The 27,993-nt window shown below is 42.5% G+C and overlaps 1 protein-coding gene across 5 annotated transcripts in view; it reads right to left on the bottom strand.

Moving 5' to 3' along the window:
• The window catches only part of AGPAT3 (1-acylglycerol-3-phosphate O-acyltransferase 3), an 87,098-nt gene that overhangs the window by 18,578 nt on the left and 40,527 nt on the right, over positions 1 to 27,993 (bottom strand). The window lies entirely within an intron of this gene.

Raw genomic sequence — 27,993 nt, 5'->3', positions numbered from 1 at the left:
TGGCTGCATTTCCACAGCCTCTTGGCTCTGAGCAGAGTCTGTGGCTGGTGTTTGTCTCTTCCATTAAGGACACTGCTGTTCTACACACCCCAAAGGACACATCCCTCCTTACACAGCAGCAAGATGGTTTCTCCAGCTTTGCTGGACATGGAAAACAGGATTTATCACTCTTGCACCAGCATCCTGCCCCACATGCTGGGCACCATAGAATCATTAAGGTTGGAAAAGCCCTCCAGGATCACTGAGTGCCATCTTTGACCAACCATTACCTCATCAACTACACCACAGCCCTAAATCTCACATCCAGTCACTTCTCGAACACCTCCAGGAATAGCAACTCCACCATTCCCCCAGGCAGTTTCAATGCTTAACAACACCTTCCATGAAGAAATTCCTCCTGATGTCCAATCTGAGCCTTCCTGGCACAGCTTGAGACCACTTCCTCTGGTCCTGTTGCTGTCTGATCCTTCCAGTTTTGCTGCTGGATACAGAACCTGCCAGTTTCTGTTTTGACAATCCCCCACTTAACTGTATTTGACTTTTAAGATCATTAGAAGTTAACCTTAATCTAGGAATTATTTTGTTTTCTGCATCCCTGCCCATGTAGGACAGGCAGACAACTTAGGGACAGGACAGCAGGCAAAAGGTGGTCAGCAGCTGTTTTGTTGTATCCCATGGTCAGGGTCAGGGGAGGATGGGGAAATCAGAATTTGCTGAAACAAGGAAAAACACCACTTCTGCATTTGATGTATGTATTAAGATCAGCTTAGTGAAGTATCTAGGAAGTAAACAGCTGCCCCAGTGTAATACAGCAAAGTCTCAGCACTATTATTTTTTTTTTAACCTGTCCATATCATCTGCTTTTTTAAAGACCTGCTGGTAAAATCTTATTTTTGTCCTTGTTTTTCATAAACGAGGAAACACTGTCACTTCCCAGCATTGACCTTTCACCACAAAACCTTCATTTCTTCCTGAACAGCCACACTGAGAACTGTGGGGAGTTTTAGTACTCTCCCTGCTTTCACAGGATCAGAGAATGGTTTGGGTTGGAAGAAGCATTAAATATCACCAACTTCCAACCCCCACACCATGGGCAGGGACGCCTCCCACTACACCAGGTTGCCCAGAGCCCAATCCAGCCTGGTCTTGATCGATCTGCTCTGATGAAAAAGTTCTTAAACGTTTTGCATCCTTCAGGGCTCTCTTCCTTATTTCTGTTCCTCTCAAGAAAAGGGCAAGGAGAAAAATGTCTTGGTGTGGTAAGCTGACCCTGGCTGAAGGACTGGTGCCACCAAGGCTGCTCTATCACTCCCCTCCTCACCTGGACAGGGAAAACAACAAATGGAGAGATCACTCACCAATTACTGTCATGGGCAGAACAGACTTGATGTGGAGAAATCAGTTCAATTTATTACTAATCAAAGCACAGCGTGGTAATGAGAAATAAAAACAGATCTTAAAACACTTTCTCCCAACCCCTCCCTTTTTTGTTGGGCTCAATTTCCTGATTTTCTGTATTTCCTCTCACCCAGCAGTGCATGGAGACAAGGAATGGGGCTGTGGTCAGTCCATTACTCATCTCTGCTCCTTCTTCTTCGCAGAGAGAAGTTCTCACACACTTCCCCTGCTCCAGAGGGGAGTCCCTCCCACAGGAGACAGTCCTCCAAGGACTTCTCCAATATGAGTTCTTCACCGGCTGCTCCAGCCTGCTTCCTTTCCATGGGGGGAAATCCTTCAGGAGCAGGCTGCTCCAGTGGGTCCTTTGCAGGGCAACAAGTCCTGCCAGCAAACCAGCTCCAGCCTGGGCTTCCCACAGGACCACAGCCTTCTTCAGGCTCTCATGTGGGCTCCTCCAGGGGATCTCTGCATCCCCATGGATCTCCACGGGCTGCAGGGGCACAGCTGTCTCGACAGGGTTTGCAGGGGAATCTCTGCTCCAGCGCCAGGAGCACCTCCTGCCCCTCCTTCTGCACTGACCTTGGAACCTCCTGGGCTTGAACCACATATTCACACTCTTCTCTCTGGCCACAATTTCTGCTGTGGAGTTCTTTCCTTCTTCAGTACACTCCCCCAGAGGTGGTACCACCATCTCTGATGGGCTCAGCCTTGGCCAGTGGCTCTGTCCTGGACTCGAGGACAGAGTTGTGTCTTGAAGCCCCATGTTCACATGGATCCAAAACATACAATGTGCCTCTCACCAGAAGTCAGAATATAACTGTTCTCCTTTACCCAGCTGTCTGCATTCATGGCAGTCCTAATGATTAAACTTCCTGGAGACTTCTACCTCTGCCAAATGTCACTGGAATTTGCCACCAAGTTCAAAGCCATTAGAAGAGAGAATGACAGAGAAATGTGACTGCATTCATTAAGAAATCAGTCAAATGCACAACGTGCACATTACAGCATTTCATGACACATAGCTATTTATGAACTCAAAATTAAAAATTAAGCCACTAATCATTCTGTAAGACAATCTATTCAGTTTGAACTCCAGATTTTAATTAATTTCTTGCTGTCGTGCATGCTCAATGCCTCTGAAGTTCATGATGTTTGCATGAATATGAGCATGAAATTAGAAACTGGCCCACTGATCCTAATATTCCAACCCAGTGAGAGTTAATGTGCTTGTCAACAACAAAAACTGTGGCAGGTAGTATTTACATCTCCAGGACTTTGCCTTCAGTTTTTCTGAACATGCTTTTGCCATCTCTGCTGTGCCATATTTACCTTCACCCATGAAACCAACCACAGATATCTTTTGCCTGAATATCTTGCCCCCACCCTGAAATTTGGTAATTTACTTACTTTTTTTAATTTGAGAAATTAGTGAAACTTTTAGATCACTGAATTTTACCTTTTACCACCATATTTTAAAGTACTGTATTTTTCAGATGAAGCTTTCTAAGCCTCCTTGATGTCTATATAAACTTGGCAAACCCTGCCTGGGAGGAAGGGTTAATGATGTTGCAAAAAAGTACAAAAAGGCATTTTGTTGCCCATCAAGAGCTTCCTGATGATTTTTCAGAATTCTACAAAATTCATCAAAAACACACAAAGAAAATAAAATCTGGTTTTTATTCAAAGTGATATCTACCTGTTGCATGAGCTCCTTCACGAGTATGGGTACAGATAAAGGCAGCAGAAACCAGGAGCTCAAGAAAATGGCTTTTTCTGAGTATACTTTCTACCCTTCTAACTTTTCTGATGATCCAACTCAGGCTACTTCTCTTTCAAAAGCATGAAAACCACCAGCCTAAGTGTCTGTTCCCTCACCCCTCCTGAGATCAGAAATCCCAAGAATACTCAGGAGCTACCCAAGAGTCAGGGCAGAGATATGAGGGACAGCTTCCAGTGGCCCTGCCTATACTTCTGAGTCAGATAAATAAAAGTACAGGTCCCAGTCTGGTTATTTTAGAATCCTTCAGAAACACCACATTACCACACTGGGATAGCAGGTTATTTTCCTGGACATTTCTGGGATATTCTATGTAAAAATATGTTGATAATCTTATGATTAATGCTTAGAAGTAATCAGTTACCACTAAGAAATAATTTTTCCTTGCAGAATACACAATACTCTTCTAGCTCAAAGACAGAAGTGCAGTGGCTATCCAGCTTTTAAAAGCTAAATGAAATATTCATAGAAAATAGGAAAATATTCAGGAAGACAACAGGTCATTGATGGGCTCCCACTTCCTGCACTGTACCACATCTCCTGGGATGAGGAATTTGGGAGCCTGACCCCCTTGATGCAGAAAGCACACATGGAGAGAGTATTTACCCAGGGCTTTGCCCCAGACTTTAAAAAAGCATCCCAGGACTCCTGCTCTGCTCAGAGTCTCCCAGACTCTGCCATGGCACCACTAAAAGCTATCTTCACTCAGGCCTCATTTATTTTAGAACTAGCACTGGCAACCACAGGTGTCTAAGTAGGCTGGAAAACAGAGTGAGATCAACAGCAGTGAGTCAGAGAGAATAAGCAAATAAGCAAATAAGGTATAACAACAGTTTTGGTACCCATTTGAACAGTCTGTACCAGGGATTCTCCAGATAAGCTGTAAAAATGGACAGCTACTCAATTGCATCCCACACAGCATTACAAACTGTCTACTACAGACCCAGCCTTTTAAACCTAAGCGTGACAGAAAGATTATCTTAGCTTCTCACACAATATAGGTCTAATTTCCCTGAATGTGCCTCAGTGAGGTGCAAGGATGTTTCAGAGTTCATTAAAAATCCTGCTTGTCATGAATTTTTAAAATTGAAAGGTATGGAAAAGAACCTTAAGCTAAACTGAGGTCACAGAGATGTAAGTTTGGTTTTGAGTTGTAAGAACTAGGAATAAGATCTCAAAAAGAAAAAATGGTACAATCATGAAATCAGATGAAAACTCATGCCTTGAAATGTTGTCCATCTTGGCCTTGAAACAGCACCACAGCCAATTTCCAGAAAAGGTCAAGATTATCACCACTATCTGTCTGAAATATATTCCTTAATTTGGGCTTGATCTGAAGGCATTCAAGCCACAGAAACTTCCACTCATGTCAATAGGTTTGGCTCAGTATCTGTAGAGATTTTTGATAAGACTGTTTCCATCAAATAAAAAGCCTTTGGTTTGACTCATCATCCTGATGAGATGCCAATACTTTGAGGTTAAAAAAATAAAAAAGAAAGAAAAAAGCTGTGCTTATGGCTCTGACACTCATGATCATTTCACAGGCACATAGAATTAGACTTAATGAGAAGTTTTTACATTCCATTCTTATCTTCAAGATACAGGTTGCTCTAAGAAAAAATACCAAGATAATCAGTTAACTTGCATTTTGTAGTGAGAAGACCACTGAATATAACAAAGCAAAGCAAAGTATTCAAACAACTCAGTGCAACCAGAAGGAAAAAATACCAGCTCTCAATACTACACATCACTGCACCTGAGGGGCAGATTTCCCTCTTCCCTGCCCTAAATGCAATGTTACTGACATGACTGAGCCTCCTCAACAGCTGTAAAAAGACCTGTGCCTATGCCACCACTAGGGATGAAATTATGTTTTCTCTAACTTCTGCTACAATATTACAGCTGAAAATATCAGCAATATTAAAATGGCTGTTTTCCAAATTTAATTTCAACCATTTCCTTCTATCACACTTGGCACAAAAAGGAGAGATCAAGTGTGCACAAATTCAATTTCTTCTCAGCATACACCCTTCAGTTAACATTGTCTCTATTTGAACAAATGGATTGGGTAACCAAATTGAACTCTGACTTGCTTAGAAATCTGCTGGCTGCATGACAACCCCCACAAGGAAGCAAAACTCCTTGCAGAATTTCTCTCACTGTGAGTGCCTCTTTATTGACAAAGAAAATAATGGTATTTTCATTGTGATTTTTTGTTCACAACAGGGAAACTAGAGAGATTCTGTCACAAGTTCCCTGGGTAAAACCAGCTCAGACAACTTAGATGCCATGGCTGAGTCTCACCAAAGCAGGCTGACATCACTTTTCCCACAAAACAGCCTCCCATACTCACAAGGCATCACAGGGCCCTGCATGGAGCTCTCCAGGGAAGGCACCCCACAACTTGTTTTTACTTCAGGAAGACAATCACTGCCTTATGTTTTAATAAACTTACAATAGTTTCTATAAGAGTATGTCACTTACAACTGCTTGTAGGTGTTTGTGTGCTGCTTCTCTCCTGGATACACACATTTGTCATCCCTCAGTCTGCAGTCTCACACTTTTGTTTCAGTATGAGTAAAGCAGAATTAGTTTTTTCTTAGAACTATAATTACAAAACCTTAATTGCTATTAAATTTAGATTAGATAAGAATTGTGAATTTGGCAAGTTTGCTTCATTTCTCACACGTTCAGATGGGTTTTGTGGGTATATGCATATTTACAGATACTTTTGAGAGTTCTTGCAGAACTCAGCCTTAACAAATCTTGTCCCAAACTTGAATATTCGTAATCACTAAGGTTTACCCAACTGCAAGCATTTGAGCTCAAGTTTTCTTTTACCTGCTTACTATCAGGAGGAAAAATAAACACCCTGTAACTTACATTGTTCTGCAAACCACACAACCCCATAATTAGCCTGATTTTGAAAACCAAAATCAGGTAGACACAGATTACTCCTGGTTTCATCTTTAGAACAAGGCACAAGACATGAGCCAAGGCAGGGCGATCCATGCTCCCACCAGCACAGTAAGACACAGCAGGATGGAGCAGCAGAAGATAAGCAAGACTGAAATTTCTAAGAAAAAAGGATTAAAACCAGGGGAAAATACCAGCCCACTGCAAGACATTTACACCGAGATGCACGAGCTAGAACATGTCATATTCTGTATATTTTAAGAAATAAATAGGAACAATTATTCAGCTTTGCAAATTCCTCCTGGCTCCAGACAGACAGCTTAGCGTGACTCACTCAGGAATGGCTGTCAAACACCTTCTGCCAGCCTTGTTCCTCCTCTTGGGAACTTTTAAACTTCTCCCTGGCCTTGTTTGCTTGGTGGCAGCTGCTCTCCCCCCTTGGCCACTCTGGATAAAACTCCCTCAAGGGAAAAGCAGGATGCTAATCCTTGCTAGCTCCTCAGTTCCCTGCTCCTTCCCTTGTGTCAGACTCTCCTCTTTTACACACACCAACACCTTCCCAGCCTGGGCAAGAGCCCTGCTTTGTGCCACAGTGGACTTGAGCCCACCCCATCACTGTGGGCAGTGCTGCAGGCACTGCCTGCCCACCTGGTGCTCAGGTTGTGTGTCAACCTCAAGTTCTAAAAAACTGTCAAGTTTCCAGCTTGCTTTGAGAGCAAAAGCAGGCTGGGAGAAGCTCCTGGAGAACTCAGCACACTCCAGCAGGTCCACTGCACCTCTTTAAAGGACAGGCAAATATTTTCAGTCCTGGCAACTGCTCTCTGGAATCTCACCCCGAGGGCAATGGCAGGGCGTCCTGCCTGGGGTAAAACTGGGCAGATGATGGCAGTGCTGGGATACTCCTGCTGTTGAACACTCCGTGTCTTTCCTCAGACAGTTACTCACCAGAGATAAATAAGAAAGGACATCACAGGATGGTTTGGCTTGGAAGGCACTTTGAAGCTCATCTCATTCCACCCCCTGCAGGAACACCTTCCACTACCCCAGGCTGCTTCAAGCCCTGTCCAACCTGGCCCTGGACATCTCCTAAGATGGGGCTTCTCCAGGCAACCTGTGCCAAGGCCTCACCACCCTCACAGGGAAGAATTTCTTCCCAACATCTAATCTAACCCTACTCTCTTCCAGTTTGAAGTCATTCCCCATGTTCTGTCACTCCAGTTCCTCTCTGCCTTCATGCAGGCCTCTTCAGATCCTGGAAGCTGCTCTGAAGCCTCCACACAACCTCCTCTTCTCCTCCTTCTCTTGGCTGAACAGCCCCAAATCTCTCATCCTGTCTCCAGAGGGAAGGTGTTCCAATCCTCCTATGAACTTTGTGGCCTCCTCTGGACTCACCCAACAGTTCCATACCCTCCTTGTGCTGGGGGCACAAGAACTGTACACAGCATTCCAGCTGAAAATCCTGGCTGGAGAAGCAAGCAGAGCAAACACAATGCACCCCTTTAACCCTGTACAGAAAGGGAGGGATACCTGGGAGAGCCAGGAGCCAGCTGGAGCTCCCTGCACAGCCCACACATCATTTCATGCTGCACTTGCAGTGAACAGAATCACCACCTGCAGCACCCACAAGACATTTAAGCAGTTTTGAATGCTCATAGTGAAAAATAAACCAACAAATCTCCAATAACCACAGAGTTTTGCATGCTTCCCACTCCCCAAGTTGTACCCAAGGCATGGGAAATCCTTTCCTTAGTGACAGCACACAGCTTTAGGGTGTTGCAGATGTAAAACACATCCCCAGAGGGACCTGTTGATTGACCACTTGTGCTCGTGTTGCTCTCTGCAGCCAAGCCAAGACTGACCAGTTTGTGTTCAGCACCACACTGATGTGGCTTGGGGGTTTATGAAGCTGAGGGTGAGAGCAGGAAGCAATGCTTCTCCCTGCAAGGAGTAGGATGGAGGGGATGACCAATTTCAGACATGTTTAGTGCTCACAGTGTGGGTACTCTGGAGATCTCACAGATTCAGTAGGCAGCACTGTACTGACACACCAAAGAATGCCCCTCAGCCAAAGGCAGGTCTCACTATAAGGGCAGAAATTCCTGAATTTGAAAATCACTTTGCTGACATATCAATATACACACAGTACAAAAAGGTGCTGAGGTCCAGCAATTTCCAGGATAGGAACTGTAGGCCTGAAGGGACTTCATGTTAACCCAGTAGTTATGCTGGTATTTGGTAAGAAATTACCTTTAGAAAATCAGCATTGTCATCAGAGAAAGGGTGGGAAATGGAAACCAGGAGAGCAAGGATCTCATGATTGAAAAGTAATGCCACAATTATGGCTGGCCATAATCAATGCTCTTCTCAAATCAGCTCATCATTTATTCCATCCTGCTGCACTCTGAACACCTTTGTAAGTACTATACTGCATCAGCAATCCCACAAATCTGTGATAAAATTTGCATTTGGACAGAAGCATTAATATTTCTTTTTCACAGGCTGTGTGGCAAGAGCATCAAATCTCTTCCCTCCCCACAAAAGTGACTGCTGCCAGTTGAATTTGTCCTGTTAAGTCAATGCATAGATCAACCAGTACAAAGTAGTAAGAAAAGTTAAGATGAACATTTTAATCATACTTGTGAAAAAAGGACAGACAAAAGGAAGCAATTCTTCCCAGTTCTCAACTGGAACAGACTCCTGCCCTGAGCTTAACTTCTCAAATGCAAAAAATGTGATACATATTTGGTTTCTCCACTTTTATTCCCCATGCAGGTCACTGTTATTTCTGCACAAACACCTTGAGTATTGTGAAACCCTGACCAGGCTGGGTGCTGACACAATTCCCATGGCTCTGACAAGCCAGGAGGAGCTACAAGCTCCCCTTCCACCTGACAGGAAGGTGAGCAAAACCAGCAATAAAGTACATATTGTGAGTCGAAAATACAACCCAGGATTTCCGTTTGATTAAAAAAAAACAAAAAAAAACCCAAAAGAAAACAACACCAGACACTAAAAAAAGCAAAACAAACTCTATCTGCTTAAAATGATAAAAGAGGACTGAGACCAAAACTTACAAACATGTTATTTCACAGAAGTAGTTAGAGCTGTAAGTTATCTCTTCAAGTTCTTCTCATATAGATGAAAAATGGGTGGTTTTTTTTTTTATTTTGAAGAACTCAGGGCTTTTGCACCCCCTGACTGGAAATCATGTCAAGATTTAACCACCAGGAAATCACATTCTGCATCTAGCAGCTCTACTATTTTCAGCCTTTCCCATGGAGCAAATGCTGATACTGCCTTTTTCCCCCTTAAATGCAAGCATTTTCCATTTCTCTTGCAAAGAAAGACTTTTTGCCTTAATTACTTCTGGTTTTGATAGAGCTAGCAGGTGTAGTGAGTATTTTCTTCATTTCAACTCGTTCATTCAAAGTTGAAAACCCAACTGGGAGTTGAAAAAAAAGAGCTTCTTGCAATCTATGAATAAAAAGCAGGTGGGAGAAAATGAGGTCTCTGAATTTTAAAGCAGCCAGACTTTCCTTGGCACTTAGGTCTTGTTTCCTCCCTTACATTCTGGCTGTGGCTGCTCTTTAGTAAGAAGAATACTACCCAGAGTGGATTTTCACAGTAATTCAATATCTTTCCAAAGCCTTTCATTCTTTCTGAAGTTATTAAGACTGATGGTTTGACTGCAGGAGGGAAAATGCATTTTTATGAATACAAAAACCTGAAGCTACCACAATTACAACTGGCACCATAAAACAGGATTTAGTCAGATTTATGTCTAGACTCTGATAATGACACTTTTAAAGCATTAATTGAACACTGTGGGGAAAATACTAAAAAACAGTTCAAGAGTAACATGCTTAGATAATGTCATCCCTTTGACTCCTAATTTCTAATTTGAGATTAACACCTGCCTTGTATCTGGTAATTAAACCTCTCATTAGGTCTCAAATTCTGAAGTTTAATCAGGTAAAAAAAAGTTTTCTTTGTTAAAAAAGACAAACTCAAACCAAACCAACCAGGCTGAAATACAACTATTTCAGAGAGAAACTTTAGCATTTCTAACTTCAGCATTTCTGTATTTCTATGCAAGGATTTTCATTTTGACAGTAGATTTGGTGAAGTGCCCTTTCCTGAGTCACCTGCTCTGCTTTGCACAACTCCCAGGTTGCAAAAAAATTTCAGTTTTGCCACCCTTGTTGAAGACAGAGTTTCACTGACAGCAAGAGGCCAGAGCAGAGCTATGGAGCAACCAGATGAACTGGAACGTAAGAAATTAATTAGACACAGTAAATTATACTGGATTTTTTTTTCAGGTTGCCCCAATAAACTTTGTAACACCACAAAGCCAATATAATGGCTTTAAAGAAGTTAAATATTTTATAGAAAGGCATCTTTTAGAAAATGCTGCCTGTTTCCAGATGGGTGTGTGGTTTCTCCCAAAGACCAGAGTGCACAGCTCCAGGTGTGCCCTGGAGTCACTGCCCTGGATGGAGGAACAATTTCCAAAGTGAGCCTCACAACTGCTGAACAGAAAACCTGACCCGTGGGGCTGCCACCACCAACATCACCAGTAAATTAAACCCAAGGAGTGCACAGGGACAGCCAAACCTCCTGCAAAACAGCAGCTTCCCCACACCCCTGTGGAGCAAGGGGCCCAAACCTGATTCACAATTGCTGGTGAAGAGAAAGGGGAAGATAAATGAACATGGCTTAAGAGCTGAGAAACTGAGGAGGAGTACAGACTATGCTCCCCACTGAATCCACAACGTGAACAAGTCTTCCATCCATCACTCTCCACCTCCATGCCAGAATATTCAGCATGCTATTTCCCTCCCCTCACTAGATGCAGCGACAGGAGTTATTTATACCTCAGAAGAAACCCTCCTGACTTTATTTTTTCCCCTACTTGCTGAATCCACAGAGTAAAATGACAATCTGGTGTCCTGACACCATCAATCTGATGCTAACTACTATAATGGCACAGAGACAGGTTATTATATTAATAACCACAACCACTATAACACTTGGATTTAGTCAGACAAGATGAGCTTACTAACTGCCAGAAAAAGCCCTCTGAACTGGACTGTTTGTCTCCCAGTCCACTGAGCACAGAAGGAAGCTGCATCCATCCCCACACACATCGCCCTGGTGCAGCTCTGCCCTGCTCATCAGCTTCCTTCCACCAGATCTGCTCCCACTGGACAAGCAGAGCAATCACCAGCTAATCCAAAAACTTCCCAGACATATCAAGAGGGTAGTAAACCTAAAATATCCTTGCTTCATCTCCTCCACGTAAACATCTATTTTCAGAATTGCAGCTTCTATTATTGATCTCTCGAGAACAAACGATTTAGTTTTAATTCTCCCCTCACCATGGCAATATGTGCACCAAGTAGAAAGATGGTCTATTTAGTGAAGTGCATTTGATGCTATTTCTGAACTCAAGATACAAAACAATATCTTCATGGTTTGCAAGTTTTATTTCTACAGTAATTTCACAAGAACTCAAGTACCCATTAATTTTTCTGATATTACAGGTCACTTCCCCAGTCATGTTTTCTGTTTTCTTTTCAAAAGAAGTTTTGAACAAGGTGGTTATATTTTAAGAACATTATTTTTTCCCTGACACTTCATACCTTCATTTCTAGTTAGTTTTCTCTGCAAACTTTCCTCCTCTCCTCTGTGTTAATGTATTCATTTTTGTCATCCTACCTGCTCCCATGTACACAGTTGGTCTCCTCAATCCTTCCCTGGATGACAGCCCCTACAAGCACTTTATGATCTTTGCTACACACATCAAAGTTTTGCTTTCACCTTCTGGTTTTATAAATGTATTGGACTGTGTAAAAGCAAAAAGAATAGATGTATGACAGGGATCTGAGGGAAAGCATCTTCAAACAATTACAGGTGAATATCTATTTCAAACTGTAGGACAAACAGGAGAAAGGGAGTGACTCCAGCTGCTGATAGCATCTGTTTCCCTGGCACACTCCTACTGCAGGATAAGAAATCAGCACTTCACACAGACAAGGCCAAACCATGGATACCTGCATTGGTTTGAATCTCTCCAGGCAAAAAAGGGCCACCAAAAAAAGAAAACCCACAGGCTTCTCCCAGGTTTACTTCAGTTTCAAAGTCTACCAAACTTCATCAGATGTTTGCATTTTCAAATGGCCTGTCCCAAGCAGCCACCTCTGGAAAAAGTGACTCATCGTTCCCTTCTGGACACAGACTAATAAGATTCTCTTTAAAAGATGACACCAATTTATATTACTGCCACAACAACACAGAACAGTTCAGCACTGCAACAAGTTGAGTGCAAAGAGGCTGAGGAAATGCCATCCTTGGACATTTTCAAAACCCAGCTGGACAAAGCCCTGAGCAAACCAACCTTTTTATGAAATAAGCTTGGCTGAAAGCTGCCTCATACTCAAATCACACCCACCCAACTATATTCTATGTTTGATTTTTTTTTTCAATGACAATCTCCATTGAAAAAAAGATGCTGAGATCTCTCATTTGGCCACGTGAAGCCATCCTGAGATGTCTCTCCTTGAAATGTCATCAGTGGGCTGAACAAGAAGGCAAGCATTGCACATGGTGCAATAATAATTACGTCCAAACTGCCTGAGTGTTCACTCCACTTCCCAGGTGTTTTTTGCAGCCTGCAATGAGCTTTATGTTGTCATGGCTACTATTACAAGCATTTCACCCCTCTAAAACTAATCACAGCCCAGCTGCAGTACAGACACACCCTACACCAGGTAACTCAGCCACGGATTCATTTTTAACTCTACCAGCTAAATCTAAGATGTGATTTGAAATACATTCATCCTTCTTAAGACAGACCTAAGTTTAAGTATTACTTACATTTATTTTGCTCCTCTTAATCCCTTTGCCAGCATTGAAATGATGGGCGTCTCCCAGGGTGTCTTCCAGATTTCACAGCACTAAATCACATCTCTCTCACATCACAGTCTGACATCATTTGTTTTCAAAGGGCAAGCAAATCAGCCATGGGGGACCAAATGCCTGGGGAACTGTGCTGCTGCACATCCTCAGTGAAAAGGGAACTGCTGCCTCTCTGGACCAGAGGTCTGTGGCAGAGCAACCACTGCACAGAGCAGATCAGCCAAGTCCCTGAGGTCAACTTGGTTTGTGTTCAAAAGGAAAAAGCAGCCTGTGCAGTGTTGACAGCTGCTCTTCCAGCCTTTCCTCCAGCCTTTAATATCTCATGTTTTAGCCAACCTCCAACTCAGACCCATATATAGGAATCTCTGTTTAGTTCCTGGATAACAATTGCTCTGGTTGCAGAGAAGAGCTTAAGTAGCTTAGAGAGCTGCCTGCCAGAGAATGGAATTTAGCATGTTGTTCCAAAAGCCTGGCTCCTTATGAACTTGGATTTTAGTGTTGACAGTGCTCACATCCATGTAGAGACATGGGTAGCAAAGAACATCCAACTTTGTCATAACAGGCTCTTAGCAGCGCCTTTCTCCTTTCCCAGGCTACTTCCATGAAACTTGTATTCCAGTTATTTTGGAGACACCCTCATAGACACTCGCCAGCCAGCCAAGTGTGTCTGGAAATTCCTCCATGAGTTCAAAACATACCACTGAAGAGAGAGATAAATGTATCTGAACAGGACAACACCAAGTTTTATTTCCATAGCAAAGCAGGCAGAAAAGTCTGCCAAGCTCAACCTCTTCAGCTCATCACATTTAATGACACAGCAATGCTGTGTTAGCCCAGATAAATTCATGGTTTAGGCACATGGGCATGGCCACAGAATTCTTTGGTTAATGAGCTTTTAGACAGTCAAGGTTTCCATCTTTTTCACAAGAAGCAGCCACAGCACAGAAACAAGCCCCCTGAAATCCACACTGAGAACACTGCTCAGAGCTCCAACTTCTCTGCAAACTCCTGATTTAGAGGAATACTCTACACTCAAAGTGCGTGGTTTGGTGCTACGGGTGTGCTGGGAAGGCACAGGCTGCTTTAATCTCCAGGCATTTATCTCACAGACAACTACTCAGTCAATGTAGGACACCTATCAGCTCAGTGCTTCACTCTAAGCTGCCTAAATAAAGCAGCAGAGCACACAGTGGCTTTTACACAAACACAGTTATATTTCAAGCACGGGCTGCTAGATTATGGGCACGTTATCCACAGATGACAGACATCACAAACCCAGCCCAAACATGACAGGAATGGGGCTCAGTGCTCACATTTCACCAGTTTGGTGTTTACACTGCACTTCCCAGAGCACCAAACCGTTCCCATGGCCAGGCAGGGGCTTCCCATAGAAACAACCTGGCCCCATTGTCTGTGCACCACCCCCCCAGCACGTAGAAATTAGGAACCTCCAGGTTATTGTGGCTGAAATAACAGATAGTACACTCAGTTCAAAAACACCATTATGTGAATTGATAATAAAATCCAAGTGAAGACAGACATCATGCGCTAAACTACTGTTTCAAACACTAGAGAGAGCAAAGCACCACTTCAGTCAATAAGCAAAAAAACCCAAAACAACCACCACCAAAAAAAAAACAAAACAAAAAAACCCACAAACCCAAAAAACAAACAAAAAACCCCACAAAAACAAAAAACAATTTAAAAAACCCCCGTGGGGTAGTGAAATTACGAAGTTCATTAAAACTGGAAGTCTAGCATAGGTGTCCCTACTCAAAAAACATTAATCTGTTGCAGCACAAAATACATCAGTAGCCAAAATGTTGTGATCTGAATTATTTTGCTCTTAAGGTACATTAATAAAATCAAAGCATTAAGGGAAAGTTCAGGCATTTGGGCACCTCACTCAAGTAACAAAGTAGCTCTAGGAATGAGGTAAAATCACTGTATCAAATTACCTTCACTTCTAATACAAAGTACACCAATTAATCACACTAAATACATGTTAGTATTCCAGGTTCCTTTGGTGGCCAGAAGCTGAAACAGAAGGCAGATTTGGCAGCAGGGGAAAAAGAAAAGGAAAAGCATTTGCTTCAAATATTTTGTAGCTTGGAAATGGTCAGTTAAAACACACACAAAAAAGTACAGAGGATTCTTATGAGTTTATTCTACATATTAAGTGATGAGAAGCCTACACAGAGTGACAATCCATTATTTAAGGGCTAAGAGATTTCTTGATTGGCGAAAAAGGACAATTCTTTTAGGGGCTCATGTGGTGGAGAGAATTTAACCAAACAAACTCTCTGAAGAGGCAATGACTGAGCAAAGAATAAAATGTGATGTCTAATGCTGTTATAATTTCTGTCTACTTTGGTTCTGCACTACTGGATTGCTGAGTGTATCTTGTGAGGTTTCACACCTGGTATCAGAAGGAGCCTGCATGCAGGGATGTGGCTGGGTAATGGGGAACCCTCTGGATTATTCCTTATACAGCTGCCTGTAACTTTGACACTCTGGTGGTCCCTCACCCTTTCACCACTGCCTGAGCACCAGCCTTCACATATCCAAGAAATGCATATTTATCTTCCTCTTTCTGGTTTTTCTTTTTTTGGTTTTTTTTTTCCTGGAGGGGAGCAGAAGACACATGCTGATTTGCAAGGCTTGGGGTGATATTGCATGAAAAATGCAGCAAGGGAGCCCCAGCCTGGAGGGTGCCACAAGTTCCAGTGGAACAAAGAATATTCACTTCCTAGATGAATTCCTTAGAGAGGACAAATTAGATTCAGCCCAGAAAATGACCAAAATGCATCTGGTCCAGCAAGTTAATAAGGGTGCTCCAACCCAGGAGAGGCAAAAGATCAGATGGAATTACAGAAAAAAAAAAAAAAAAACCAACCCCGAGTTAATCTCTCAATATTCAAGGTTGATTCCCTGCTGAACTGGTGATCTCTGATCTTAATCACCCCAGTTCCATCTGAGGATATTCTACGGGAATTGCAGCAGCCAAACTAACATATTTAAGAAGAAAAAGGAAATAATTAGTCTTTCTAGCTACTTCCTACAGGGCAGACTTACATTAAAAATTAATAAACTAAAATATTTATCAAAGTCAGCTTTATTCAAGCAACAACAAACTAAAGAGTTAAAAATACCCAAACCAAAAAAGGCACAAAAATGCTGTAAGGTACTTGCAGTAAGTCTCATCTACATCTAATCAAGAGGTTTGAGTGAGCTCTCTTCTCACAAACAAGCAGGTGATGTAATTAATTTTCTCCTGAACCCTGAGGTTGTCAAAGAAGAGGATCTGACCTAATACCAGCTAATTCCTGCTGTGTGCAGAATTGTAATCTCTCCTGCAAACCAGATTTGACCTGGATTCAAGTCAAGAATTTTAAGAGGGAACAAAATAAGGGGAAAGAATGAATTCTAAGAGATGTGTGCATGTTATTCTGTATGCATAATGCACGCAAATTTATATTTGCATCAGTACAAAATCTATATGCTGTCAGATGCACACATCACACCCCAATATTGAGTTAAGACATGAAGAATTAATTAAAAACTACACTGGGTTCATGTATGTACTTATCACATGAACTTTCTTTTGTTAAAATAACATTTAGCAGGGCAGCTATAGATGTCCTTAAGCTCTAGGTTTCCTGATTTTAACATTAAAACTGTAAAATCACTTACACATATCTGTTTTGTTGCACATTTTGAGGATTACAGGGACTAGTAATCACACACATTTTAATTTGAGCTGCCACACTGTATAGCTGAGAGTTGACATATCTGCAGAGAATCACTGTGAAGCTTAAATGTAAATAAACTCATTAATATTACAATTGTGTGCATACACACACACAGAGGATCGTAGGCTTGTAAATAGATCAGGCATAACTGCCTGGAGGAAAAACTTGGCAAAGACAAACCAAGATGATCCTACAGAGATTTTAATTTCTTTTGTTTTTTAAACACTTTATTAAACAAACTCATGTGTCATGCTAGAAACTTGTTCCCAGCAATGTCACACTCCTTGGAAAGTTCTCCAGGCACAGCTGTATTAATTCCAACTCCAGCAAGCTTTTCCTTTTACAGTAGAGGTGTCTTTTTTCACTAAAGCCAGTCAACAGATTGCATTTCTAAAAGTCGCTGTTTGCTCCAGACAAGGTTCTAAAAAGTTTCTAGACTTCTTTTGGCTGAACATCTTGGACATATGTGGAGCCACAGAGAAACAAGGCCAGCCCAGAAATGTAGGGCAGCCCTGTCCTGCTCCTACCCTTCCCAAACCCAGTCAAAACACCCAGGCACATGTGAGCTCCTGGCTCTGCTGCTCCCAGCCACCACTCTCCAAGGGCTGCTCACCCACAAGGGGTAGAATCTTCATTTTCACCTGCCTGAAACATCCATTTTCCATGCTAAAGATAAATGTCTCCTACAAACACCCCAATACATGGTGAGCCTGTCAGCCTAATTTTTGTGTTACATGCTGAGAGACAGCTGTGAGAACACTAAGAGCACAAAATAAGAGTGAAAGAGCTCTATAAAGGCTTGCAGAAAAAAATAGAAACACACAGTCACCATGTTGCCCCAAGTGGCATGCTTAGCCACTATACTCTCAGCTGAATAAAAACACAAAAACTCAGAAGGCAACAAAACCGAGTCCCATAGCAAGTAACAAGGGCACCAGAGCAAATCAGGGAAGGTATCTGCCCCAGCCACACATTAGTAAGTGCCCACCAGCCTTCCAGAGCACTTCAAAAATTACCACCACTCTCCAGCTCACCCCAAGAAAGCATTTTAAAGGACAAGCCACCACCAGCACAGCTGCAGTACAAAAATCCAACTTACCAATACAAGTAATAGGCTAAAGCCAGGACAATCAGTGTAGCGCAGACTCCAGCTAACAAGCATATACTTGACTGGTTTACCAACATCTTCCCAATTTGTTACTGATTAATAGACAGACAAACAAACACCAAAAAAAATAAAGAGGAGAAGAAATGGAACGGCAAAAACGCACGATGTGAGTCTTGGCTAGGAAAGCGAATCAGTCTTGACATGGAGGAGGGATTATGGTGACAAAAGCACATCGAGGTAAATCTGCAAGTGCTTCAGCTACTAAAACTGCCGGCTCAGCAGCCCAAAAAATCAGCTGGGTGTCCTCTCTACTAGATGGCTTTGTAAGCCACTGAACTAAAAACGCCCCTCTTACCTCAAGAATGAAGGCATGAATGGGGCAGAAGTGGACTAATATTTAAAACAGGTAATACTGCTCAATAAATATTACAGTCAGGTGGTGTTGCTGGCAAACCAAGCCTTTGCTCTAATCCAGTAAGCTCCTTACAGGAAATTACCAGGCTACAATCGTCCGGATTCGCTCGCGTGGTCGTGCGTGTGCTCAGCACGGCCACTCGACACTTTTTGTGTCTGCAGGACCTGAGGAAAGATTTTATTAAAATCTAGATTTCAGCACAAAGGAACCAAGAGATGACAATGGTGTTTCCTCTCTCTTCTCCCTGCTCCACAATCAGGGCTTTTGGAAGGCCTGAGCAGGCATAGTCCAGGAGCTTGGTTAGCAAAAAGGAGATATTGGAGCCTGGAGAGGGGACAAATGAAGTGGCAGCAGCTACACCCTGTGCAGGAACAACACCCTGTGCAGCTACACCCTGTGCAGGAACACGGTGCTGATGGGGTTAAGCTCAGGGCCCTGGTGCCTCAGGTTTAGCTTTTATATGTTTCAGATTCTGTGCTGCTTTAGTGGGTGGGTCTGGGCTTCATATTAGGGGATGGTCAGCTCTCTTCACAGGGAGACAAACAATTGTTTTGTCTCAGTAGGGAGACAAAACAATTCCTTCTCTAGCTGGGGATCAAGGACAAATGATCCAAATCTCAGGCCCAAGAGGACAAACAATGTGGACCAAAGACAGAAAACAAGAAGAATGGGACTTCATAACCTAAAGCTATAATTAGACAATTAGCTTCAATATGCAAATGGAGCAGAACTTATAAAAGTGGGAGACCCCATGACCTGTTGTCCATTTTGTGGCCATTTTGGGTTGTGCTGCCCAAGGTGGATCTACTGAGGCCTCTTAATAAATCCCTACTTTAACTCCATCTAGTCTCTGTTCTAGGTCAGCCTTCACAAGGCATCAGCCCCATCCAGATGCTCTGCAGCATAATATGGACAGTCCAGGTAAAGAGAGACTTGAAGGCACATCTGTACCCAGACACAACAGCTGGACTGAAGAGTGATTCCTATTTATGAACACAGCCCTCTATGAAGCATAATTCACCTGGTCAGAGTTAAGCCTCGAAAGAAAACAAATCTAAACAAAATCTAGCTTAGATACCAAAAATAAAAGTTAAGTGGTAGTCACAGGCCCCTGACACTCCCATTTTTTGACTAAACTTTACCATCAGCACTAAAGAGAGCAAAGTCATGGTGTAAGACCCTCTTAAAACCCTGGCTGCCCTGGAGGTAGAGTCCCATCAGAAGATTTCAATGAAGTTGAAAGAGGCAGCACAAACCCACTGAAGATGAAACAAGTAAGAACCTTTTTACATTAAAAGAGCAGACATTGCTTGGAATTGTTTGGCTAAAAAGGTGGGGGGGGGGGGGGGGGGGGAAGGAGGCTGTGAATGTTAAAGTTACAGACAAACAGGAACCTTTATCTTATTTAGCAGAGCTGGGTAGAATAAGAATGTAAAAGCACACACAAATTAAATACAACATACTCCAGAAAGTGTGGTGAATAAGGTCCAGTGGAAAACCAGGATAGAAACACCACAGCATTCATAAAAAAAAAGGAAAATTTCAGGTGATCTCCATGCACCAAGTCAATAGGTCCTCCTGTCCTCTTATATCTTGCACAAAGTCCAGGTCTGTTGGAAAACCTTTTGCAACCTCACCTACAGCTCAACCCCATTTCTCAAGCAACTCCAAGGTAAAAGTCTTACTACTATCTACACCTTTGTCAATGAAGGAGATAGCTTGCAACTACATTCCTTGCTTAGGAATAATCAGTTTCTGTGGTCTCCAAAAGAATTTTTACTGATTGTGTTCCCCAATCCCGTTTTGAGACTGGTCACACTGCTTCTGTTCTCAACTGCAGAAATCAGGTTATATCAAAAAACATCAAAATAAACCCCAAAGGCCAAGAGACAAACACACACACAGTTTAAAGATGACAGGAGGGTTTCAGACATGCAGAGTCACTAAACTGGCACTTGCAGTGTTTTCATAGGTGAAGCTCAATCACCAGTTTCCAGGACTGCTGACCGATACTTTTCCAATGCACAACACTCATTACAGAAAATGCACATAATGGATTATGACTGGGCACAGGACAGCATCATGATTTTATAATGAAAACAGAACCCAAAGTAGCAATTATCAAGAGGCCTCATTTGGGGAAAAAAAATAAATTACGATATTGGAATAATTGCCTATATTTGGAACAAGGCTTACTTGGTATTTCTATTATAAAAGCTATTCTAAAATTATAGTGCTGGTATTCAAACAGCAATTCTATAATACCAGCCCTTACATAACAAACAGAAAAGGAGTTATCTAACAGAAGCCCTATTAGTACAAAATTATTTGAGTAATAGGCCTCTTGCAATGTATAAAATAGATCAATGTTATGTAATTACAAAATGCTGCCAATCTTCGTCTCTGATTATTAAGAAAAAAACTCAGTAATGTCTGCTCATCTCTAAGACTACATAAAATGCTCCTCTTCACTCCAAGTGGTTGAATTTTCAAGAGAAATGGGAATTCATCCTTTGTATTCAGATAAAAATAAACTACAAAAGAAACTTCAGGAGTCTTAAATGCATTTACACACCAAGCTCTGAAACCTAGGGAGCCACCTGCTAGACAGATTGGGTGAATCTGGAAAATGCTTTGTGGCACAGGCCCATCACTTGTTAAAACAGAGATGTAAAATAAACGATAAACAAAAGAGTCTCACCTGTGAGATGTTATAGGGAAAATGAAATACTTTTCTTTCTGGATGGAAAACTATGCAGAAAAAAAAAATTAAGCCTCAAACACATGACAGAGAGAGAGCTAGCCAGGAGACATCTGTCTGCATGCAAATGTGCTGTGGCTGAGCAAGGAGAAGCCTCTGACTGCTGCTGCACAGAGTCTCAGCAAGCACAGCATTCATGCCTGCAAGCCCCTGCCCAGGTTCAAAGCTTCCCTTTGAAGTACTGAGCACTAATTGGGAAGAAATGGAAACTGTCTTACAAGAAGTGCTGAGCTGCTTTAAATTTCAGGTATTAAACATTGCCTTCTGCAGAAGAGGAGCAGTGTGATTTGCTCTCTGATCCACAGTAACGCAGGATCCCTGATGCAAGTGAATGAGCTGGGGCAGGAAAGCTCCTGGGGCTGTCTGGTGGCAAAGCCACCACCTCCTAAATCCATGTGTTCAGAGGCAAAGCCACCACCTCCTGAATCCCAGAGTCCAGAGGCAAAGCCACCACCTCCTGAATCCATGTGTCCAGAGGAAAAGTCACCACCTCCTGAATCCATGTGTCCAGAAGCAAAGCCACCACCTCCTGAGAGCCAGCTTGGAGACAGAGCAGGGCTCAGCACATCCCCTTTGTTCATTTATGCCTCTGCTCCAGAGTTTGCTACCACGAGCTGTACTGCCATGATGGAAAAAATTAAATAGGATTATTTATTATTTTTATGATTTATAAGTAAGAGGGACAGGGTAAAGCAAAGGCCTCAGGTGACACCTAAGCTATTCACATGCTGTGGGAATCACAGCTGCAAGACCAAAGAGAGACAGAAGGAAAGTTTTCCCCTGCCAGTGCCCTGCTATACCAAATCTAAAAATTCCCCAGAGGAGCATTTGCATGATCTCACCTACAAATGTACCTCCAAACCAGGAACTGCTCACAGCTTACCAGCAATGAAGAAAGGCAGCTCTAGAACTGAGAAGCAGAATACATGCCATGCACTTTTGACTTTACAGTCCCCAGTCTTCCTGACAGATCTATGACAAGTGATGAAGACCAACCAGCCTCCTGTCACCAGACTGACATTTGTCACATGGACAAAGACACCTTGTCTATATATTTTTATATACATAAAATGTCTACAAATTTTCAGTTTTTTCACCATTATTTTTTCCATGGTTTGAGCCTGGAAGGAGACAGAGGCCATGTGAAGAGTGAGGGGAAGACAAAAGTCATCATTCTTCCAAATCCAGATGTTTCAGATCTTCATCACAGGGGAGACAAAGAAGCAAAAAAAAAAACCACCAAATTAGGGTTCTGCTGAGTTACTGTCACTGAGGCAGCTTCAGATAAAACCCACTGTTCCGCAGTCAAGAACAAATAACAGGTGAATTATGAAAATGCAGCAGGTACACAAGCAAACAGTTTCTCAGAAAGTTCAGTGAGCTGAACTGGCAGCCTGAATTACAGTGGGTGAGGAGCTGGATCCTGCTCAGTGCATTCATACTGCTCATACAGAGCTGTGCATCTGCTATCACAACCCAAAGGGGGGAAAAGCAAGAAAGGAAGAGCTGTACAGCAGGGCAGGGACCCACATCATCCCTTTCCTCCTTCTATGGGATCTAACTTCTCTCTTGGATGCCACCCTGACTGCCAACAGCAGCGTGTTCATTCCTGAATAAGACATCTGTTCTTCTTTTGGATTATTTCACTGGCAAATATTGCACAAGGTTGTTATCAGCCTGAATCCATAATTACCCCTGTGGTCAGATCTGTTTTTGCATATATACAAAAGTAGGTATCTTCCTAAAAAGATAGACCAGACTTATCAAGCAGACTGATAGCAAAAACAAATATATACTGAACAAAGTTTTATTGTTCTGTGTTTTCTGTCAAGATCACACCAGCCCCTTCTGGTCTCTGTACCAATACTGGCAGCAGCCATTCACCACACAACCTTTACACTGACCTCTTCACCCAACAATAAAAAACCCTCAAACCCCCAAACAAGCCACCATAAAAGAAAAAAACCCTTCTCCTGTGTGAATTTGAAGATCACATTTCGAACACAAAGCTGAACTGCATGTGCATAAATGTGAACTTTTGCTTGTGGTAAAATCTTTATAAATTAAAACCAGAATTCTTTACAAATGTAGTAGCCCACAATTAAAAAAAAAAATTAACTTGTAAGTGGGAATGCTGCACGTTGTGTAAATTCAGGCTTTTGTTGGCCATTCAGCTGGGAAACCAAACAACAGCCACTCTGTAAACATCCCACCTGTCTTTAAAATCCATGTCAGTCAAACACCTGAAAAGAAACATCTACAGCTCTCACCTTTTCTTAATATCTCCCATCTCCTGGATGGCTTCTATTGTTAAATAGGCCTCTAGCAGCAAATATAGTTAATTTAGGCCATCTGGATTCTGCAGAGCAGGGGACCCTTCTGTGGTAACACACAGAGTCTTTGGAACATGCTGCCAACAAAGATCACAAATCCAGGACCGGTCAGCCCTGTCACGATTCAGTGTCCCTTGTTCAGCTTCTTTTGAACAGTGGCTTTTTAATGCAATATTTGAGAGAGACATGACCTAAATACCCTTTCACTGAGGGCTGCAGGAATCCCAGGAATGACTGGCCCACTAGAAATCCACACTTGCCTTCCACCAGCAACGTTCAGACAGCAACACAGTTTATAGAGAAACTTTGAGAGCTTTCACAGATGCTCTCTTTATCATGGTCTCATGTTAAAGCAGCTCTGACAGACCCAGCCAAAAGGACATTCAAATATTCTGCCACTGTGAATACTTTTTCAGTCCTACAAGTGCCACAAAATACTGACACTAATCTGACCACAGGAGATCTCTCAGCGATCACAACCCCAGCCAGGTGGGCAGCTGCCTGTGTGGAAATTTCTGGATCTCCATACATTCCTCTGTATTCCTTCCACTTCTGTCAGAGACAAAAAAAAACTCACCAAAGCAAAGCTTGTTTCCTGCTGGAATAGTTATAAAGTCCTGGAAGAAATGCAGAATGTGAAATTACTGGTATAAAAGTGAGCATCCATTTCCCTTGGAGCTTGCAGCATTTCTGAACAGTTTGACTGCCAAGTCAAAAACTGCTCCCCATCACTTGAAAAATTAGAAGCTAATTAGTAAAGAGAGGTGTTCACTGTACCAAAGCCTCATATTCAAAAGACCCTATGTGCCAAACTGGAATTATGGATGTCACCACTGCTAGCTTGGCACTGCTCTACAAAAGCTCCTCAGTCAGGCTGAGTAGCAGTTTGAGAAGCAGTATTTATGCTCTTATGATTCATTTTTATCTGCCAGAATAACCCTCAGCTCATCTGCAATTATATGCCCAAAAAATCAGATATTCAAGGGTATTACAAACTGCCTGCAGTTCAATGCAATGTGTTAATATAGGACACATTTATAGACAATGAATCCAGCAAACCAGACTGGCTTCATTTAAAATAAACAAACAAGCAGCCTGGTCTATGTACCAGAACTAATCTAAAAGAATCAATATTTCCCCAATCAAGACATAGAACAAGAAACTTCATACAATTTACATGCAATGTATAATTACTTCTTGAATCTGTAGATTTTGTTCACTTTTAAGCCCATTAAACATGAACTACTTTTTATTAGTTCTATTTAAATTATTTTTACCTTAACTGTAATGAACCAGATTTCTAAATAACTGGAATAATTGAAACTCCACTGCCTTAATAAGAAGTATTTTACTGTCAGTAAATTCATTACTTCCAGGCAACTGGGAGCTTTTTCTATGCCTAGTTTGACTGACTGCTCATAAGCCTCTCCTCCCAGGCACTACTACAGGCTCACTCTAAACTCAAGCTTAAGGTCAGCACATCCTCAAGGTTTGCTTGTATAACTGCCTTTACAGTTATTACTCATCCCACAACTCTACCAGCAAGATATATCTTAAGCTGAACTGTTGGGTTTCACGTTTTTTTGTTCAGTTTGGGTTGGGTTTTGAGGTGTTTTGTATTTTATAAAGTAGATGATTTCAGTAGACATGAGGGAAAAGTTAACCCAGGGCACCCAGGACAGTAATAAGAGGCATTATTACATCTTCAGCACGGGAAAAAGAACTGCACAAGATGATGCTTAGGCATTTTGTTCCCGTCTTGCAACATGGTTCCAAAGCATCCAGATGACTTTGAACTGAACAAGTTGAAAGCTCACAAAGCCATGGCAAAGAGCATCCAGAAGGGACCTGCAAAATGCCCCAGCACAACCAGGTCCTGCAGTGCCACAAGGGCCCAGCAGGCACATCTCCAGCTCACACTGCCCTGAGCCTCTTCCCTCTGTCCTTTTCATACATCCCACAGGAGGGGGCTTGTTCAGCTTTTAGAGAGTGTCCCTTATCAGCCCTTTGCAATCACAATTTGGTTGTGCAATCTTGAACTCCTCAGCCTCAGTCTCTAGTGCATCATGTATCTCATTAAACTTTGTGGAAGAGTTTTTACAGTGACTCCTGTGAGCCAGAGAGAAGTTTGATAAGAGGATCGATGTTTACCCCTGAAATAATTTTCTACCAAGGTCGTTGACATAGAAACCAAGAAAGAAAGAAGGATAAATAGAGAAACCTACAACAGCTTATTCCAATAAGCACTTTGTCTCTCATGACCAATGAGTAAAGTGTAAAGTTATGAGTTTTGTAAGAATGTATAAAAAGCATGCATGCTATAATAAAAACTGTTTGAAGCCTTCTGAAAATGGAGTGTGTTGCTTTGTATTGTCTCCATCTCAACTACAACAAAACTTGAACACCACAACCAAGGAGAAAAGGGAGGCTCTTTCCAGAGGGAGAGACAGGTGCAGAGATTGGGCAAATGAAGCCCTGAATCAAAAGTGGCCTTGCTGCAAAGGCACAGTAATATTGTCCTGAAGCACATCCTGTGACAGTATTTGTATTTAAAACTGTGCTTTCTGCTGTTTTGGAAAGTACTGCCAAAGGTCCTGAATGTGTGGCCTTCACAACTTCCACATGTGAAAACAACTGCTCCCACAGCAACTTTGACATTTTCAAAACAATTATGAAAGAGTAAATGCTGTTATGCCTTCTAAGAAAGCACTTTCAGTTTAGATTACTTTTTTCTTCTCAAAAAAAAACATCCCCAGGAGATCAAGCCCAGTCCTTGAGCTCACCAGCAGATACCCCCAGCTGGAAGTGGATCCTGTGCTGGCCCAGAGCAGTGACCACCCTGGCAGGGCTGAACAGTGCTGGATTCCAGCCATAAATGGATCCAGCATTGTTCAGCAAGGCTGGTTTTCCTTAGGAAAGAGGCTCAAAGTTTAACGGGGTGCAGTTTTTGAAGAGTAGAAGTGAGTGCCACAGAAAAAAAAACCCACTGTCATGCTCTCTTCCTCCAAATTAAAGGTGCAACAACTCAGTGCCTATTTATTAGAAACAGAAAGGAGAAAACATTACTTCTGCAAGTTGTGCAGACTGCCTGAAAACCAGACCACACTAGACTAACAGCAGGGATCATGCCTCTGGGAGCAGCTTTCCAGAGCATCACTCTGCCAGTGGAGAGGCCTGTCTTACAGGCTTTGAAACCTCACCACAGCCTCCACACTGGTAAATTAAATATGAAAACAGGGATTGTAACTGGTCTTCTAATATAATTTACATTTCACCTTGCTTGAACTGTAGAAACTCTTGAAACTGTGACTGCCATGACTGCTTTTGTGAGCTGCTCTCAGGTCTAGCCTGATGAATCCAAAGATTACTTTGTTTTCCTCTTTGTGGTCCCAACTAAGTTTTTATGAAAACTGACTTTTCCAGCAATTTCTACAAATTATAACATTGACAGGTCTGAAGACAAATCCCCCCCCCCAGTAAGACACACAATAAGGACAACAGCAGCAGATGACAGATCACAGAATCACAGGATGGTTTGGGATGTGACCTTAAAGATCATCCAGGTCCAACCCCCCTGCCATGTGCAGGGACAAATGACTCTATCCCAGGCTGCTCAGGGCCCCATCCAACCTGGCCTTGAACACTTCCAGGGATGGGACATTCACAACTTGTCTGGGCACCCTGTGCCAGGGCCTCACCACCCTCACAGGGAAGAATTTCTTCCCAATATCTGATCCAACCCTGCTCCCTCTCAGTTTGAAGCCATTCCCTCTTGTCCTGTCACTCCAGGCCCTTTAAATAGTCTCTCTCCATTTTTCTTTCTCTTTCCAGCTGTCTTTAGGCACTGGAAGGCCACAATAAGGAAGGACACCTTCTCTTTTTCAGACTGAACAATCCCAGTTATCTCAACCTTTGCTCACAGTGGAGGTGTTCCAGCCCTCTCATCATCTGGGTGACAATCAAGCAAGTGAAGGCTGAAGGAATTACTCAGGGGGTTATTCAATCCATGCAGTTTCCAGCATGGCCATTCACTTCACTCAGAACACTTAATTTCCAGATTATTCCTCATTTCAGGTTCTAGTGACCCAAGACAAGACACCCAGGCAGCACCACACAGGTAACAGGCCTGGGTATGAGAAACCCAGAGGTCTCTGAACAGAAGCACAGCTTGAGAATTCAGCTGTCACTATCTGTCACTATCCAAAATCTTGCTCCCTCCCACCCCAGCATATTTTAGCTTCTCAGTAACTCATCAATGGCTTTTTCAAGCCTTACACACAAAGAAAAAAAGCAAAGATTGCAGCCACGTAAGTTGAAAAGTATCCTACAAAACAGCAACTAGATAAAAAGGGGCTTTCTTGTGTTTCTGGGGCATTGCTCCTACACCAGTGTCAACAAGCACAGGCAAAAACATTTTACACAACCACTTTTGAAAGCAGCTGGTCACCATGACACTGGGACAAGGCTACTTTAATAAATCAGCTACTGGGTGTCCCTCCACACACCAAAGCTGCAGGCAGTCAGACAAGTTCAGCTGCAATAGCTAATTTTTGGAGGTAAAATTTTGGACCCAAGGATATTTTGGGCTTGCAGGAAGTGTCTATTTGGCCACCTA

Source organism: Fringilla coelebs (assembly GCF_963513975.1).
Source record: "Fringilla coelebs genome assembly, chromosome: 2".
In the NCBI taxonomy this organism is placed as follows: domain Eukaryota; kingdom Metazoa; phylum Chordata; class Aves; order Passeriformes; family Fringillidae; genus Fringilla; species Fringilla coelebs.
This window is presented reverse-complemented; position numbering and strand designations above follow the sequence as displayed.